The sequence below is a fragment of the Antechinus flavipes genome, chromosome 1 (assembly GCF_016432865.1).
Source record: "Antechinus flavipes isolate AdamAnt ecotype Samford, QLD, Australia chromosome 1, AdamAnt_v2, whole genome shotgun sequence".
NCBI classification, from domain to species: domain Eukaryota; kingdom Metazoa; phylum Chordata; class Mammalia; order Dasyuromorphia; family Dasyuridae; genus Antechinus; species Antechinus flavipes.
This window is the reverse complement of record NC_067398.1, coordinates 618,683,676-618,702,751: the sequence shown is the minus strand read 5'-3', so window position 1 is coordinate 618,702,751 and position 19,076 is coordinate 618,683,676.

The window sequence follows — 19,076 nt, the reverse complement described above, 5'->3', positions numbered from 1 at the left end:
AAACAATGCATGCATGGTCTGTTTTAGCAGAATGCATCACCGCTCTGTAGAATTCTAGCCACAGAATGCTGTAAACACATTCTGATATAAACCACTGTGAAAATTACATTTCTGAATGAGCCAACTGGGCTCACAACATCATCGAAGTAGTAATTTATTATTCAGTTTAATAATTAGAAGTAATTAACTTGTAGAAGCAATTAGAAATAGCAATTTATTTCTTAATTTAATGAGATGCTTTTTCGATGTGTATTTGAATATTTAGCAGCCAATAATTACTTTTTTTAAGAGAGGAGAGAGTAAAAAACGTTACTATTTATTCACACTCTAATAGGTGCCTTCGAAATAAATCTAGCCTGGCAACCCACCCACAAGTAACTGAGGCTTGTCACATACTGCCTGATGCTAAAGACCAATACAAACTCACATGCTTTGACAGGAGTTGTATTAGAATTCCAGATGCTTTATGGAATTCTGATTTGGGAGTAGTTGGGGATGAGGATGGAATCCTACTGGCTGACTACTCTTCATGATATGTACAATGTTGTCCCCTGCTGGCCAGAGAAAACCTCATATTTAGAGAATCTGCTTCTCTAATGCTGGTGGGGAACAGGCTTTGGGATATAGTCAGAAAGGTAGGGTTCAAATCTTTCCTATAACCCTTTCTAGGCTGTTCCTATAGAAGTTATTTCACTTCTCTCAATATAATTTTTTCCCCCTCTCTAAATTAGAAATATTTGTGTTACATTGAGCAAATGCTAAATTACCTGTGTCTCTTTTGGACTGCTCATGTGTGCTTCTGCACTGGAAATTTAGGGATTATGAAGCAATCTTCTTACTGGTCCCTTGCTCCTGCAATAGGGACAAAGAATATCTGCATCAAGAGGATTGGCTACAAAACTAGAGGGAGGAGTCCAGTGAATGAACTTTTCCCTATCTGATAACTCTGTAAGGAATACTGTACTTAGACTTTGGTCTGTCTTCTACTTTGACTAGAGTAACTGAATAGCATCCTGAAATGTGGGGTAACATTGTGAATTTGAGACTTTGGAAGTTCTTGAGTTCTCTGTATCAGCTAAACCTAAGAATCCAATCCCCAGTAACTACTTCAGAGAAAATGACCATCAGTCAAAAGATGAGCCTACTTTAAGCTTACTTGGCTTGCTTGTGTGACAATTGAAAAGACAATGCATTAAATTCAGCAGATCTCAAAAGAAATACAACTGCAAGTATACTACATCAGAGAAAGAAAGTAGTCTATCCCCTTCCTTTTCATCCTCCCCTTTCTTTTACTGGCTCCTGAGTTCATTCTTTCAAGGCATGTATTCCCATTCAAACACTTTGGTCATCTGTACCAGCAAAGATTTTTGAGGTGAGAGAACATTAATTTCCAGGCAAGGGGAGAAAAACTTACTTTCTTGGGTAAGCTAGGTCCCTGGATATTAGGTCATAGAAAAAAAGATTTGGCTATCCCACCCTGATTTTTACTCTAACTAGATTAAAGATAAAGGTTCAAAACCTAAAAGGGGAAAGGTAGGGAACACATACAGGAAGTCAAGAAAATAACAGAAGAGCTGTGGTTGTCAATATGTGGGCCAGGGTATAGTTAATAAAAAGCATTCACTTATTAAATAACTGAGTAATTTTTTAAAGAGTTCTGAAGACAGAATAAATATCCAACAATATGTAAGTTATACTTTCCAAATATATCATAATGTTTTTATTATTAAGAAAATTCATCTACATAGCACATTGGATAGAGCACTAGCCGTGAAGTCAGCAGGATCTAAGTTCAAATCCAGTTTCAGAAACTTAACACTTCCTAGCTGTGTGACCCTGGGAAAATCACCTAACTCTAATTGCCTCACAAAAAAATCAACTTTATTTTAAAATATTAATGAACTCAAAGTATCTTTGCACCTTTATGTATGCTCTCAAGCGAAGGATAGAACAAGTAAAACTACAATCACGTTAGAATCCATAAAATTGTTTTATGTTAAAAAGAAGTCCTCAAACTTGAAATGTTAGGAACCAGTTTTTGGTACAGCATATGAAAAGCAACAATAATAAAGGGATGAAGAAAAATGGTTTGCATTTGGGTTTCATCAGGAAACATCTGTTAATGGCATCCTTTTTCATTCTGTAAGTTTGACTTTGTACCAAGACAATAGAACTTCATAAAGTCTCTATAATCCAATTTTCCATTAGAATAAAGAAAAAAAATAATCTGAAATGTCTTACAGTTACAACTAGAAATATTCTATATTGTTAAAATAAGTGGCTGTATGAAGTAGTTAGGCCTCTGTCCTTGAAAGCATTTTAGCCAGAGCTGGATGATCATCTGTCAAGGACATTAGAAGATTCTTGAAGTGGGTTGGAGGCTAAATTAGATGATTTTCAAAATCCATCATCATCATCATCATTGGCATTTATATAGTGTTTTTTAAATTATGAAGTATTTATATGCATGCCAGGCAGTTAGGTGACTCAGTAGATAGTGCTCTGAGCCTAGAATCAGAAAGACTTTTTTCTGAGTTCAAACATGATCTCAGACATTTACTAGCTGAATGATCGTGGGCAAGTTATTTAACTCCATTTGCCTCAGTTTCCTTATCAATAAAATGAGTTACAGAAGAAAATAGCAAGCCACTCTAGTATCTTTGCTAAAAAATCTCTAATTCACATCATATAGAGTCCTATACAACTGAAAGAACTTAAAACTAAAAATAAAATTAAAAGCTTTTTAAAGGCACATGAGATCCCATTTGGAGTCAGAGAGATTATCCAGATTCCTTTACCTGAGCTACCTTCTGGTTGGCCAAATGCACTAACCCTTGTTTTTTCTAGAATTTCTTGACAAATATTCAGCTTTTTGATCTTTATTTTATCCTTGCTGAAGCAGTTGTACAAGGACTGCACTGTTCTACTTCCTCTTACTCTAGCATCTTAAGGAATGTCTTCCAATGACCCAATTGTTGGCTACAATTCTTAGAAGCTAAACGAATCATCCATGGTAAATCAGATCGAACAAATCATTTGGTCCCATGATTCTGAGGTAGCCATGTAAAATTACTTTGTCAAAGAATCAAGAATTGTGATCTTGGCACAGAATTGATGGATAATATCCAGTAATGATAATGCAGTGGCTTAGAGATTAGGTAGCATAATGGATACAGAACTGACCTCAAAATGAGGAAGACCTGGGTTCACATCCCACTTCTGACATATATTAGCTACCTACCCTGAAAAAAGTAATTTAATTTCTCAGTGCATCTGAGATATATTGTTGTAGCATCATTTCAAGTGTATATCACTCTTTGTGACTCCATTTTGGGGGCTTTCTTGGTAAAAAAAAAAAAAAAAAAACACTAGTTTGCATTTTTTTTCTCCAGCTCATTTTACAAATGAGGAACTGGTGAAGTGAGGTGCCTAGGGTTACAACAGCAAGTAAGTGATTAAGATCAGATTTGAATTCAGGTCCACTGTGCCATCTAGCTGTCTGCAAGAAGCTCTGGAAGACCACAAATTTGCATTGAATTTCCAGTGAGCATCAGCATAAAAAGTTTCCTTATTGGGAGCTCCTTGTGAAATAACAGATCTCAATCCACCCACCCCAAATAAATGAAATCAGCAACCTGAAAACATGTGACATGCTAATATGTGAGTCCAAATTTAATTTAACTACATCTAAGAAGTGCACTATTGAATACATCAAAAACTATATGATTGAAAAGTGTTTAGAAAACAATGAACAGATTTATGAAGAGATTCAAAACCATGGCATTTGGATTGTGTTGAAGGAATGGGGAATGTGTTTGCCTGGAGACCCTTTAGAGAGTGGTAATCATTCTCTTTAAATATTTGAAAGGCTGTCATGTGAAAGATGGATTAGACTTTTTCTACTTGGCCCCAGAGGGCAGAATTATGATTAAGGTAGAAAAGTTAGAAAGAGACAGATTTTGGCTCAAAATAAGAAAGATCTATTTTAACATTAAAACTGCCCCCCAAAGAATCAGGAGATGAAGTGATGTAGAGTTAAAAAAAAAGTCCAAAAGAATAATACACACTATGACTATGTAAACAATGACATTAAACAACAACCAAGTTCAAATTAAGTGCTTTGAATAACACTTATAGTACTTTGTTAAGTGAAAAGCATACAGCCTTGAATATTTAAAACACTATATGTCAGTTATGATGATTAAAAAGGTAGACCTTCTCATTAATTGCAATTCCTCTTCTTGAGCCCTTGAGCCCAATGGCCCGTCTCATCTCTTTCCTGTAACTCGTCCCCACATTCATCTCTTTGCTCTGTCTTCAGCTCATTCTCTGCTGCTAATAAATATTCCCAGATCTTCCTTCAATGATTAAAAAAAACTCACTTGGCCCCACCATTCCTTCAAGTTGTTATATATATATTATATGTCTCCTCCCTTTTCTCAGCCAGACTCAGAAAAAAAGCTATCTACACTTATTTTATCCACTCTTTTCTTCTCAGTCCTTAAGCTCTTACATAGCTTTTGACTTCATCTTTCCATTGAAACTGCTTTATCCAAAATAGTCTCTAAATTGCCTGATCTGGTGGTTTTTTCTCAATCTTCTTCCTTTTTGATATATCTGTAATATTTGAAAATATTGATCACATTTACCTCTCTTAGATTTTGTGACATCATTCTCCATTTTCTTTCTAACTGTTTCTCCTAAATCTTTTTTGCTAAATAAACATTTAAGTGCAAACTATATGGCAGGCACTATGCTAAATAATGGGGAAACTAAAAGATGCAAAAGAGAATCCCTGTTCTCAAGGAGCTCAAAATTGAATGGGAGAGATAAAAAACAAACATATAAGTGTAAAGCAAGCTACAGTCAGGATAAATAATAAATGATGGATAAAAGGAAGGTGCTGAATTAAGAGGAGTTGGTGAAGGCTTCCAATAAAAATTGAGATTTTTGTTGGAATTCACAGAAAGCCAGAGAAGCCAGGAGGCAGAGATGAGGAGCAAAAGCATTTCAGACATAAGAAATAGCCCGAGAAAATGCCCAGAGACAGGAGATAGAGCATTTTGTTTGTGAAATAGCCAGGGACTAAACTGACTAGATAAAATAATGTGGCGAGTACTAAGATGCAAGAATACTGGAAATATAGGAGGGCTAAAAGGCATTGCATGTCAAACAGCTATTTGTATTTGATCTTAGAGCCAACATGGAACTACTAGAGTTTATTGAGTAGGAGAGTGACAATATATGTTTTAGGAAAATCACTTTGGTGACTGAATGGAAATAAGAATATTTAATAATTTAATAAAAATAAATAGAATTTTAATAGGGAGAATTGATCAGGACAAAGTTCTCAGCTGAGAGAGTGAGGGGGGGAGGAAAGAGTCATGGAAAATTTAAATATGGATGAAAACTTTTGGAAGAATCATCGAGGAAAAAATAGGATAGTGAGTTGATAAGAGAAGTGTGATTGGACTGTCTGGCTGTAGTGAAGATTCAGTGAGGTTGTGGGACATAAATTTGTAGTGGACTCAATCAGAATAATTTTGTGATTTGCACAGCAGAACATGTATAGAAATGAAGATAGTAGATAGTGGGAATAATCCAAGTGTGAAACTTGGGAGGGCATATTCAGTAACATGATAAGGAGAATAGGGAGTCAAGAGAAAAGATTATTACAAAGTTGAATTGATTCGCCAAGTCAATATTGGGGAAAGAGGAGAAAGTGGAAAGGATAGGGAAAATAGTGTAAGAAGGTATTGAAGAATCAAGGGACTGGAGGTCATGATGTGAGAGAAGAATAGAGTTAGGTAAGAGAAGGCTGAGGAAGAGAGAGAAAACCAATATAGTCAGATAAGAGGGTTTTAGAGCTCTTGAATATGGGGGAGAATGATATAATTATAAGTAATGGCAAAATCCAAGGGATGTCCATTTGTATGCAATTGAAGTGGGCTGGATGAGAAGTGGGAAGTGAAGAGGCTAAGGACCTTAATCAATTCAAATTAGGGTGTTTGAAAGAGAGTCAATATTTATGTGAGTTAAGTTATATTACAGTGCATTGAGAGCTAAGCTTAAAAACAAAAAGACTTAAATTCAAATCCAGGTTTAGATACCTACTAGCTGTGTGACCCTGGGAAAGCCACTTAATCTGGTTTGGCCTCAATTCCCTCATCTGTAAAATAGGAAAAATAAGAAAAATAATAGCATTCCAGGGTTGTTGTAAGGATCAAATGAGATCATATTTGTAAAGAATTTAGCATAGTCACTGGAACATTATAAATACATAGTAAATGCTTGTTCATTCTCTTGCCCTCACTAATGAAAATGTCAGATACTGAAGAGAAGACTTGACTTTCACTTTTATCTGTATATCCCCAATATCTAGAACAGTGTCTGACTAATAGCAGAAATAATAAATATGTGCCTATTAATTAATTATTACCAAACATTAAATTATAAATTTAATAATATATAGATTTGCATTAAATATCACTTATAATCATTCCTTTGTACAACTCAAATACACTGTTTTTATGAATTTCTTGTCTGTATATGTATGTTGTTTTTCAATTGTTTCAGTTATGTATGATTTTTTATGACTCTTTATTTTGGAATTTTCTTGGAAAAGATTCTGGGATGGTTTGCCATCTCTTTTTCCAGCGCATTTTACAGATGAGACACTGAGACAAACATAGTTAAATGACTTGCCCAGGGTCACACAGATTTGAACTCAGGATGAGAAGTCTTTCTGACTCCAGACTCAGTATTTTATTCACTGTGCCATCTAATTACATATGTATATAATTATATATGTATGTACATGTATACGTACACATGTACATATCTATACATATACATACATCTATATATGTCTACTTTATTTAAATAATAATTATGATTTTTTAAAAAAGAAACAAAAATGGGAAAAGAATGAAAGAAGTCACCATTCCTGGAGATATTCAGTAACAAAACAAATGCCATTGTGCCAAGAATGCTTTAGAGGAGAAAGGTCTGCATTAGACTAGTTATCTCTGGGGGTCCCTTTCAAATCTGGAACTCATTAGAATTTTAATTAGCAAGCCAAAAAGATAAGTTTGGGTTTCTTTCTTTGTTTTTACAAAGAGGTATCCATAAATAATGAAGGCAGAGGTTTCCAGGATAAATAAAAGTTCTCTAAGAAAACAGTGTCATATAAGTTCATACAATGAAAATTGTTCCAGGTATTCTAATTACCTTCTGGACAAGTTTTACTAGTTAGGCAGTGCCTCAATCACTGAACTCTAAAGAATATGTGATCCCAATGTGGACATTCTGTTCAAAGATGTAGTTTACAACTCATCAATCTGTTCTATGCATCTCTAATTCATGCCCTCCTGTTAATTAACCACAGGGAATCAATCCAATGTGCTGGGAGCCTTTGGTATATTCACTTGACATAGTTTAGATACAATGGGAAATATAGGCTATTTGTCAGTTAACACATTGTTTTTCTAAGTGATTGCCTCATTTTTTTTTCCTGGTTTAACATTTCTTTGATGACCCAGTAGTTCACATTTACCATCAAGCACCAGATGTTTCCCAATAGAAGACATCAAGACTAAGCTTACTGTTTTACCAACAATTGGATCTGATCAAGTTAGCTATTCATTGATCTGGGAGATTGACTTGCTCACCCAGCATCTCGGGAATAGATGAGTCATAAACAAGATACAGAAGGAAATGTTATTATAGGGACAGAAAAAGAAAACAGCCTTAACAGACTTTCCATCTTCTATTCCATTCATGACCAGTTTTTTTTTTAATATCATCTCTATAGGAGGGCCTGCAAATGAACTATAGATTATTCTCTGATGAACAATCATTGATTTTTTCCCCCTCCTTCCTGTTACATTCTACTACTCCCATAAGATATCGATGGTTGCTATTTGTTTTCTGAAACCGAAGATATTTTTTACTGCTTTTCTTTACTGGAATTCCAACTCTATAAAGTCAGAGAGTCATTTCTCATAAGAGAATTCCCTAAGCCAAATTGAGATATATCACTATCCTGGTGGGGGAAAAAATCAATTATTGTTTTAGTTCTGCCATAGACCTTTGAGCCATGCTTCAAGAAACTTCTGAGCACCAGAACAGGTTTCCCTTAAAATGTCCCATAGCCACCCATCCCTAAGAGTACTAAGATTCCTCCAGCAGTGTTTTATTTCCTATCAGCATTTTGCATGTTAATAACTCACTGCGCAGTCAAATTTATCATCATCTGTTCTTATGCATATATAAAAGCATATATTTTTAAGGTCCTTTTAGATACCTACATTGACATTTTATCAAGAGTTCTTAACACAAGGTTCCATGACATGTTTTTTTTTATATTTTGATAATTGTTATAATATAATTAGATTCCTTTTAATTTTGTGTATTGTTTCTTCCTTTAAGAAGGAATGAAAGAAACAAACATTTATTGTCTACTATGTTTCAGAATCTGTATTAAACTCTTTGTAAATATCTTCTTTGTTCTTCACAAAAATGCTGGGAGGTAGATGTTATTTTATACCTATTTTACAATTAACAAAAATGAGAAGAAAGATGTTCAGTATCTTTCCCAAAGTAATGTAGCTAGTAAATATCTGAGATCTGATCTGAACTCAATTGTTCCTGACTCTGGTCCTAGCACTCTATCCACTGTGCTAGCTAGCTGCTTTCAAAATGATAATGATGATGATGATGATGATGATGATGATGATGATGATGATGATGATGATATTTTGAGAAGGAGGTGGGCTTCATCAGAAGGAGAAGAAAAATTAAAATTTAAAAATAAGCATTTATATAATATACATTATCTACTAGGCACTGTAATGATTTACAAATCCCATCTCATATTATCTTCACAACAAGAAATGTTAAACCAAAGGGAGCAAAAAATGAATCAGTCACTCAGAAAAACAATGTGTTAGCTGGCAAACAATCCTCCATTTATTTCTACACCAGATCAAGAGAATGTGTCAAAGACCTCAAGCACATTGGAATGATCTTCTGTGTATTATCATCCTCATGTTATAATTGGGGAATACAAGGCAGGAAGGCATTAAGTGACTTTCCCAGAGTAATATAGCTAGTAAGTGTCTTAGACCAAATTTGAATTCAGTTTTTTCTGACCCAAGACTCTATTATGTCTCTTAGTTGTCTCTAAAAATATTAATAATAAAATTATTTTTTAAAAAATGTGGGCTTTACCAAAGTACCAAAGGGATTTATGATTCAAAAATGTTAAGAACCTCTATTTTAATACATAAAGATTTCATTTGAATTCAAATTTATGCACATTACAATCCCTGACTTATTCTTTTTCATGATCTTTGTTTATCTCTCTGTCCAGAAGGCATTCATCCCATAATGACCTCTGCTGAGGAGCCTCTATATCTTCATATAAGCTACCCCTGGCAAGAGCCATACAGATAGTCACCATGCCCATCCACAGGAAGAAAGCCTGATGAGTCATTGTACCTTGGGAGCATTTATTTGAACTTGTCCTTTGCTCATATAGCTTTTAATATCTATGTTACTATGAGACTATTAATTTACCTTTAATTTTTAAAAAGTCTTGCTGGTAAACAAGAAAATGTGTCCTCATAGAAAGCATTTTTCCTATCCTGTCTTGGTTTCATTATCTAACAGCCCATAGCATGAAATGAGCTCTTTTTTTAAAATGAATATTTTCACTTTGTGTTATTTTGAATTTCACAGTTATAAAAATATAATAAAAATAAAAATCATATACAAAGTAGAATAAAAAGGATTTATGTGAAATATAAATTTCTATGACATGCCTTTTTAAAAGTAGATAATTGATTCACTGTTTTACTTTCAAAACTATCCTACTTGTCTATATTTCTTTCTGAGCCACTTTCTGTATAATGGCATCAATATGCAACAGTACAACCAGCTTCGGGAATTTTGCAAACCTATGGATTTGCAGTTCAATGGGCTTCATGATAAAGACATGTTTTTTTTTTTTTTTTTTTTTTTTAATAACCTATTGAATAACAGCCTAGTGAGAATCTGATTCCCAGGATTTTTGTAGAACTTAGTCCTAAGTCTATTCACTAGTTGATCATAGAACCAGACAATATAAGAGCTAGAAAGGACCTGAGCAATCATCTAAAACCAACCCCACCTCTTATAGGTACAACCTGGCTAACTAATAGACCCAATAGCCTCAAAGATTAAAACCCATTTCATTTCTACTTATGACTGGTGCTTGAAACAAGTTAGGAATGCCCTAGAGCACATCAGACACTGGAATAGGAGACTATTAAGGGAAACCATGCCCTGTTTCTTTGGGTTTCCCTTTAATCCTGGCCAATCCAAATGTTTCGATCAATCTTAGGAGTGATCTCCCCTCCTGCAGGTAATAGCTCACTTTGGAAAGAGCCAAGTTAACTGCATTAGCCCTAACCAACCCCAGCCAAATGAATAAAACTTTTGTGTTCTACCCCATTATTTGAACCATAGATTTACCAACTTGGGTTTATGAGCTTTCTCCCATCAAGGAGTCTGATAGTCAAAATCACTCACATTTTCTTATTAATCCTCACAGTGCCATCCTACAGGAGGACAGAGAAAGGAATTGAGTAATTATACCCATTTTTAAAAGGGAAAGATGTAGGTTCAAGCAACACAAGTTAGCCAATGTCAAATCCAGACACTAATCAGGGGTCTTCAAACTACGGCCTGCAGGCCAGATGCAGCAACTGAGGACATTTATCCCCCTCACCCAGGGCTATGAAGTTTCTTTATTTAAAGGCCCACAAAACAAAGTTTTTATTTTACTATAGCCTGGCCCTCCAACACTCTGAGGGACAGTGAACTAACCCCCTATTTTAAAAGTTTGAGGACCCCTGCACTAAGTCCACAGTGTCTCCTTTCCCAAAATCCCTTAGGAAGAGCACTTTTTCTTCACAAAGTTCAAACATCACAAGAACATGGAAAGAAAAAAACCCATATAAGTCTCTAAAACTGGATTATTTGTGGCAGAAGGTTTCAAATCTTTTTCTCCAACCTTCCTCATACACACACACACACACACACACACACACACACACACACACTATGAAAGGAGTAGTATACTTACTCAGAAGAGATGAATTCTAGTCCCAGCTCTGCCATTAATTAACCATGTGATCCTTGGTACCTTGCTAGACTGCAATAATATAGTCAAAGCTACAAAATGTCTCAATTTTCTCTTCTATAAATTAGATCTTTTTTTCTGTATATCAATAAATAAAGATGTTCTCTATGGGCCCTTCCCACATTCCATAGTTCTCTGATTTGTTCTCCATGTAACTGCCAAATTGATATTCAATCAAGAAGCATTTATAGTAAATCAAATAAAAGTTGCTCTGCATCTTAAAACAAAGCTGACCATGTTATTCCTTTAATTCAAAATCTTCTATAGAGATTGCAGAGCTAAAATGGTGGGGTCAGAGTTAAGTAGTTACCTGAGTTCTCACCAATATCCCTCAGAAACAGCATTAAATCTAGCTTCTGAATAGATTCTGGAATGGTAGAACCTACAAAGAGATGAAATGTAACAATGTTCTCGTTTAAGATAGTTTGAAAGGACTTCAGGAAAGATCAGGATGAAAAGATAACACAACCCAGAAGAGAGAGTGTCTGGAAAAGTAAGTGAAAGACTTAACCATTATACAGATCACCAACTGAGACTCCTCTGTCCTACCTCAATAGAACAATAACAAAGTAGATCAACTGTGAAACCTCCAGACAAACACAGCTAACCCTGGAAACTAGGCAACAAAAGACAGGACTAAGTTGGGTCACCTCAGCCCAGTAAATAAAGTCACCAAACTCCTCAAGCCCCAGCATTCAAAGCAAATGATCCTTCTATGTCCTCCAAGAGAAGAAGCTTTGGACAATGTCCCTTATATATCAGGAGGCATATAAGAACAGGCCAAAAAAAGTGAGCAAGAAATAAAAAAAGAACATTGAGTATAGAAAGTTGCTATGATGACAGAGAAGATCAAAACACCAACATAGGCACAACACCAGAAAGGATATGAATTGATCTTAATTCAAAAAGCCATCTTGAAAGAGCTCAAAAAAAGATTTTTAAAGTCAAATAAGAAAGATAGTAGAAAAATTGGAAAATTAAATGTGATCTATGAAAGAGAGAATCAACAACTTGGAAAAGAAAGGATAAAAATTACTGAAGAGAGCAATTCTTTAAAAAATACAATTGGCAGAATGGAAAAAAAAAATCCAGAGAAGAAAACAACTTTAAAAGTAAAATTAGTGAAATGGAAAAGGAAGTCCAAAAGCTAAGTGAAGAAAATCATACCTTAAAAATTACCATTGAACAAATGGAAGCTAATGAACTCTATGAGACACAAGAATCAGTCAAACAAAATCAAAAGAAGGAAATGCAAGAAAGATAATTTAAGAATTATTGGACTATCTAAAAGTTATGATCAAAAAAAAAATACATTTTAAAAACCTGGGCAGAGTCCTGAAAGACTTTGCCTTGATAAGAAAAGTGCCTTAAACAAGAAAATTATTCTGATATCCTGGAAACAGAGGATTAAATAGTTACTGAGAAATTAACTAACCAATTCCTGAAAGAGATCACCAAATGAAAACTCAAAGGAAAATTGCAGCCAAATTTCAGAATTAACAGGTCAAAGAGAAAATACTGCAAACAAGCATGCAGGAAGAAACAACTCAAATATACAACTATAGTCAGGATTACACTGGATTTAGCAGTTTCTACATTAAAGGATTGGAAGGCCTGGATTCAGGAAGGCAAAGGAATTTGGACTACAACCAAGAATCAATTACCCAGCAAAATTGAGCATAAACATTCCGGGGAAGAGATAGACATTCATTGAAATAGGGAATTTTCAATAATTTCTGATGAAATGACCAGAACCAAACAGAAAATTCAATCTTCAAATATAAGACTCAAGAGAAGCATAAAAGGTAAATAGGAAATAAAAAAAAAAAATGTTATTTAAAAATTAAACTGCTTACATCTCTACAGGGGAACATGATACTTGTAACTCTTGAAAATTTCGTCTTTATCAAGGCAGTTAGAAGAAGTATACATAGAGAATGCAGGTATAAATTGACTTTGATGTGATGATATAAAAAACGAAATTAAGAGGTGGAAAAATAATTGTACTGGAAGGAGAGGAAAAGGAGGGATAAAGTTAGTTATAATCACATGAAGGGGCACAGAAGATCTATTACAGTAGAAAAGGGAAAGGGAAGAGGAATGAGCATTGTTTAAACCTTAATCTCTTCAGATTTGGTTCAAAGAAGGAATGATATACAGACCTAGTTCAGTATAGAAATTTACTTTACCTTATAGTTAAGTAGGAGGGGAATAAGGAAAGGGGAGATAAAAAGGGAGATAATAAGAATAAGGAGGGGAGATTTATAGAAAGGCGAGCATATTGAGGGAAGAAGGGATCGGAAACAAAATGCTATAAGGAAATACAGGATGAAATGGAGAGGAAAAAGCATCAACAAGGAAAAATAGGATGAAGGGAACTACAGAGATAATAATCATAACTACAACTGGGAATGGGATGAACTCTCTCATAAAACAGAAGTGAATAGCAGGATGGATTAAAAACCACAATTCTACAATATATTGTTTTTAGGAAACACATTTGAAAGAGAGATACACACAGAACAAAGGCAAAAGGCTGGACTACAATATATTATGCTTTGGCTTAAGTAAAAAAAAAAAAAAAGAAAGAAAGAAAGAAAGAAAGAAAGAAAGAAAGAAAGAAAGAAAGAAAGAAAGAAAGAAAGGGCAGGGATAACAATCCCAATCTCATACAAAGCAAAAACAAAAAAATAGATCTAATTGAAAGAGATAAGGAAAGAAATTACATTTTATTAAAGGATCCTATAGATAATGAATATTAATAATAAACAAGAAAAAAAGTAAAGGAGGTGAATAGAATTGTAGAAAAGTTAGATATGATAGACCTCTGGAGAAAACTAAATGAGAATAGATTTTTCTCAGTGGTACATGGCACCTACACAAAAAGTGACCATAGATTAGGGCATACAGATCTCAAAATGAAATACAGAAAATCAAATATATTAAATGTATCCTTTTCAAATCATAATTCAATAAAAAAATTACATGCAATAAGGGCCATGGAAAAATAGAGTGAAAACCAATTAGAAATTTTAAAATTTAATCCTAAAGAATGAGTGTGTCAAATGATAAAGCATAGAAACAATCAATAATTTCAACAAAGAGAATGACAATGATGAGACACCATACCCAAGTTTAAAGGATGCAGCCAAAGCAGTTCTTAGGGGAATTTTTATACCTCTAAATACTTTCATAAATAATATGGAGAAAAAGGAGATCAATGAATTGGACATGCAACCAAAAAGCTGTAAAAATGACAAAATAAATTTCACCAATTAAATATCATATTAGAAATACTGAAAATTAAAGTAGAAAATGATAAAAATGAAAGTAACCATAATATTGAACTAATAAATAAAACTAAGAGCTGGCTTTATGACAAAAAAAAAAACCCAATAAAATAGATAAAACTTTGGTTGATTTTATTGTTTTTGAAAAGAAGAAAACCAGATTGCCAGAATAAAAATGAAAATGGTGAATTCACCACTAGTGAAGAGAAAATTAAAGCAACAATTAGAAGATATTTTGCCCAACTAAATTCCAATAAATCTAACAATCTAAGTGAAATGGGTGAATATTTACAAATATATATATATATATAAATTTCCCAGATTAACAGAGTAAATAAAATATTTAACCCCATTTTAGATAAAGAAATTGAACAAACCATCAGTGAATTTCCTAACAAAACAATCTCAGGGGCCAGATAGATTAACAAGTGAATATTATTAACTTTTTAAAGAACAATTAATTTAAGTGAGATATAAACTATTTGAAAAAATATATAGGTGAAGAATCACTACTACCAAATTCTTTTCATGACCCAAAAATGATGTTGACACCTAAAGCAGGAAGAGCTTCCTGCCTAATCAGATTGGATAAGATGACAGAAAACATAAATGTTGGAGAGGATCTGGAAAATTGGAACACTAAGTCATTGTAGTAGAGTTGTGAACTGATCTAATCATTGTGGAGAACAATTTGGAATTATGCCCAAAAGGGTTATAAAACTGTGCATATCTTTTGATCCAGCTTTTGATCCATTAGATATGTATCCCAGAGAGATCATAAAAAGATAAAAAGACCCCTATAAGACCTGTAATCAAATCAGCACCATTTTTGCCTTTGAAAAGGGCCTGACAAGCCCTGAGGACAGAGAAAACTCTTAGCTAAGTTCTCCCAACATTCCCCTCCAACAAACAACTTTAAAGTAAGGTATCAAGTCAAAACTGGAAATAGCAGAAACAATAAAAAGTCAAAGTAAGACATTCTTCATTCCCAATATAGGAAGTCAGAAAGAGAGATCTGTGATACATATGAAGCATTAGATTTAAAGCAGCAACAGATTCAGTAGTCCTCAATCCAGAGACAGTAAGGAAAACCTGGCAAGTGAACAGAAAGAGATTTCATGGGACCCTTGTATTAGTTCTGAATATAGGATCAGATGGTAGTTGGCAAATCCACTTCCCACTTCTGGGTCACAGTTAAAAGGATGAAAGGGAGCACTTTCAAGAGGAAACAGGAGTGCTGGGGAATAGTATTACTTTCAGTTACAAAGAATCAGGAACTCTTAGGAACAGTATCATTTCTGGTGCCAAGGGATCAGGGGCCTTTCCTCTGCAAAATGTAGACCAACGACCCAGATAACACTGAAAACATCAGTACAAAAAAAGGCTGAACTTTGAGACACTGTACCCTCTTTTCCTCCACCCACTGGCAATACAGACAAATGTAACATAAAGTTCACAATAAAGAAATAGCATGGAAAAAATAAATAAAACAAAAAGAATCTGACTATAAAAAACTTTTATGGTGAAAGGAAAGATCAAGACACAAATTCGTAAGAAGGCAATGAAGTAAAAATAGCTATAAGCAAAACCCTAAAGGAAAATATATGAATTGGAAATAAGTCCCAAAAGAATTCCTGGAAGAGCTATAAAATGATTTTCAAAATCAAATAAGAATGGCAGAGATAAAATTAGATAAAGAAATGAGAGCGAAGGAAGAAAATTATGAAAAGACAGCTCATCTTTAACATAAAGTTCAAAATGAAGAAATAGAGTAGAAAATGAATGTGACAAAAAATAACCTGACCCTAAAAGCTATTATGATACAAAGACACAAATACTAAAGAAAACATCAGTGTAAAACATTGAAAAGCAAAATCTCAAAGAAAAATCTAAATTGGACAAATATATGGAAAAAAAAATTGCTAAAGAAAAACATAAAAGTGGTAGAGGGAAAATTCAGGGGGGAGATGCCAGAAATGAAAGTGATTCAAGAAAATTACAAAAAGGAGAATTAATAACTTGGTGTATAGAGTGCTGAAATTATTGAAATCAATGCACTGAGGTCAGGACTGCTGTGAGCTTGAGGCTAACTACCTATTGGACAACACTCTTGGAATGCTTGGAAAATGGTCCTTTCCACTATCCATACTGGCTCAATGATTGGTGTATTGAGGATTGTAAGAGGGACTAGGGGATGGAGTAAAACAAGCCAGGGACACTCTTCTCCAGCGAGAAAGAAGGAGGTAGGGAGAATCTGCTTCCATCCTGTTCCATCCTGTTTAATCCTGCATCTGGGGATGGAGAATAAAGATTGAGGACTTTTGCTTATCCTGATTCCAGCTGATTCTGGGATGTCTGAGGTGCTAGCGCAATTGCTACATGGTGGAAGTGGGGGGAAATTTTCCTGAAAAAAATCCTTTTAAAAACAGAATTAGTCAAAAGGAAAAAAATACAAAAATTCACTTAAAAATAATCAATTTTCAAATTAGATTTGGATGGGTAAGAATGAATGACTATAAGAAATCAAGAAATAATAAAACAAACAAAAAAAAATTAAATGGAAGATATGAAATATTTTACTGGAAAAACAATTGGCTTGAAAAATAAATTGAGGAAAGAGTGTTTAAGAATTATTGGACTTCTTGAAAACCATAATAAAATAAAGATCCTTGTTATCATATTTCAAGAAAACATGAAAGAAAACTTCCTGGATATCAGATGATAATAAAAAAAATTGAAAGAATCTAACACAACCTGAAAGAGTTTTCAAAATATAAACTCCCCAAAAATATAACCAATTCCAGAGCTCCCAGGTCAGAGAAAATACTTCAGGGAACCAGAGACAAGTCATTCGATTGTTAAGGAGCCATAGTTAGGATCACACAAAATATAGCAACTACCAGAATAAAGAAATAGAAGGCTTAGAATATGATATTCCAAAAGCTAAAAAAGTTGAGATTACAACCAAGAATCATCTAACTAACTAAAGTGAGTATAATTCTTCATAGGGAAAATGGATATTTAATGAAATAGAGGGCCTTCAAACATTCCTAATAGACGATCAGAGTAGAATAGGAAATTTTAATTCAAACAGAAACTCAAGAGAAGCATAAAAAGTAAACATGAAAGAGAAATTATGAAAAACTCAATGAGTTTAAACTATTTACCTTTTTACTTGGGAAGATAATACATGTAATTTCCAGGAACTTTATCATCATTAAGGCATTTAGAAGAAAATTACATAAAAAGAAGTCATGGGAGTCAATTATGTTAGGGTGAATTTTTTTTAAAATGGATAGAAAAGAAAGAGTGAGACCTTAGAAGAAGGAAAAAGAGAGAGGAAGAATGGGGGAAGTTATCTGACATAAAAAAAAAAAAATGCCAAAAAAAAAAAAAAGCTTTTAGATTTACACAAACTGATCCTGATGAAACAGGAAGAAACATTCTACACAGCAACAACAAGCTAGTGTGATCAACTATGATAGATTTGGTTCTTCTCAACAATTGAGTGACCCAAGCCAATTCCAATAAATTTCCAATGGAAAATGCCATCTGCATCCAAAGAAAGAGCTATGGATACTGAATACAAATTAAAGTATATTATTTTCATGTTTTTCTTCTGTTTTTTTTTCCCTTTTGTTCTGATTTTTCTCTCCCAACATAATATAGCAATGCGAGCAGCCATGACAAGATGCCAGCCAGCAGTCTCCCTTTCTGCTTCCCTTTCCACTCCCCAGCCTCCACACCCCCAAAATCATCATTTCCTATACAACACATCAGGACTTGCACAAAGAGTGGGCAGGGGGCATTCTTTCTCCAAGTATATATATTAATAGAGTATGGTCCAATTACTATTTAGCTTCACGTGCTTGGGACCTCAGTGCATCAACTTGAGCCTCAGCCCATTACATAAGATAGGTAGAGTGATGAAAGTTAGAGTACATAAAAGAAGGCAAGTTTCAAAAGCAAAACAGACTTTAGAAAATGAACAAAATAAGAAAAGGATAAGCAGAAGAAAACAGAATGGAGAAAAATATCATTAGCTATTATAACTATAAATGTGAAATGAAATTCATAATATAGAAATAAATGGCAGATTAGAAACTGGAATCAAACAAAATTATTTTTACAAGAAATATACTTGAAAATGAGAGACACACAGAGCTAAATAAGGGGCTGGAGCAGAATCTACTATACTACAGCTGATGTAAAAAAAAAGGCAAAAGGTAGCAATCATGATAATATGATAAATCATGATAGACTAAGGAGAGATAATTTAAGATGAGCTAAATAAGAAACTGGAGGAGAAGCTATTATACTTCAACTGATGTAAAAATGGCAGAAGGTAGCAATCATGATCTCAAACAAAGTAAAAGCAACAATAAATCTAATTAAAGTGGATAAACAAGGAAACTAGACCTTGCTGAAAATGATCATAGATAATAGTATTATATCAATGCTAAACATAACAACAGAAATCATATGATAATCCCAATAGATGAAGAAAAAGCATTTGTCAAAATACAGCACCCATTCCTATTAAAAACACTAGACAGCGCAGGGATAAAGGGAGTTCTCCTTAAAATAATAGTCAGCATATA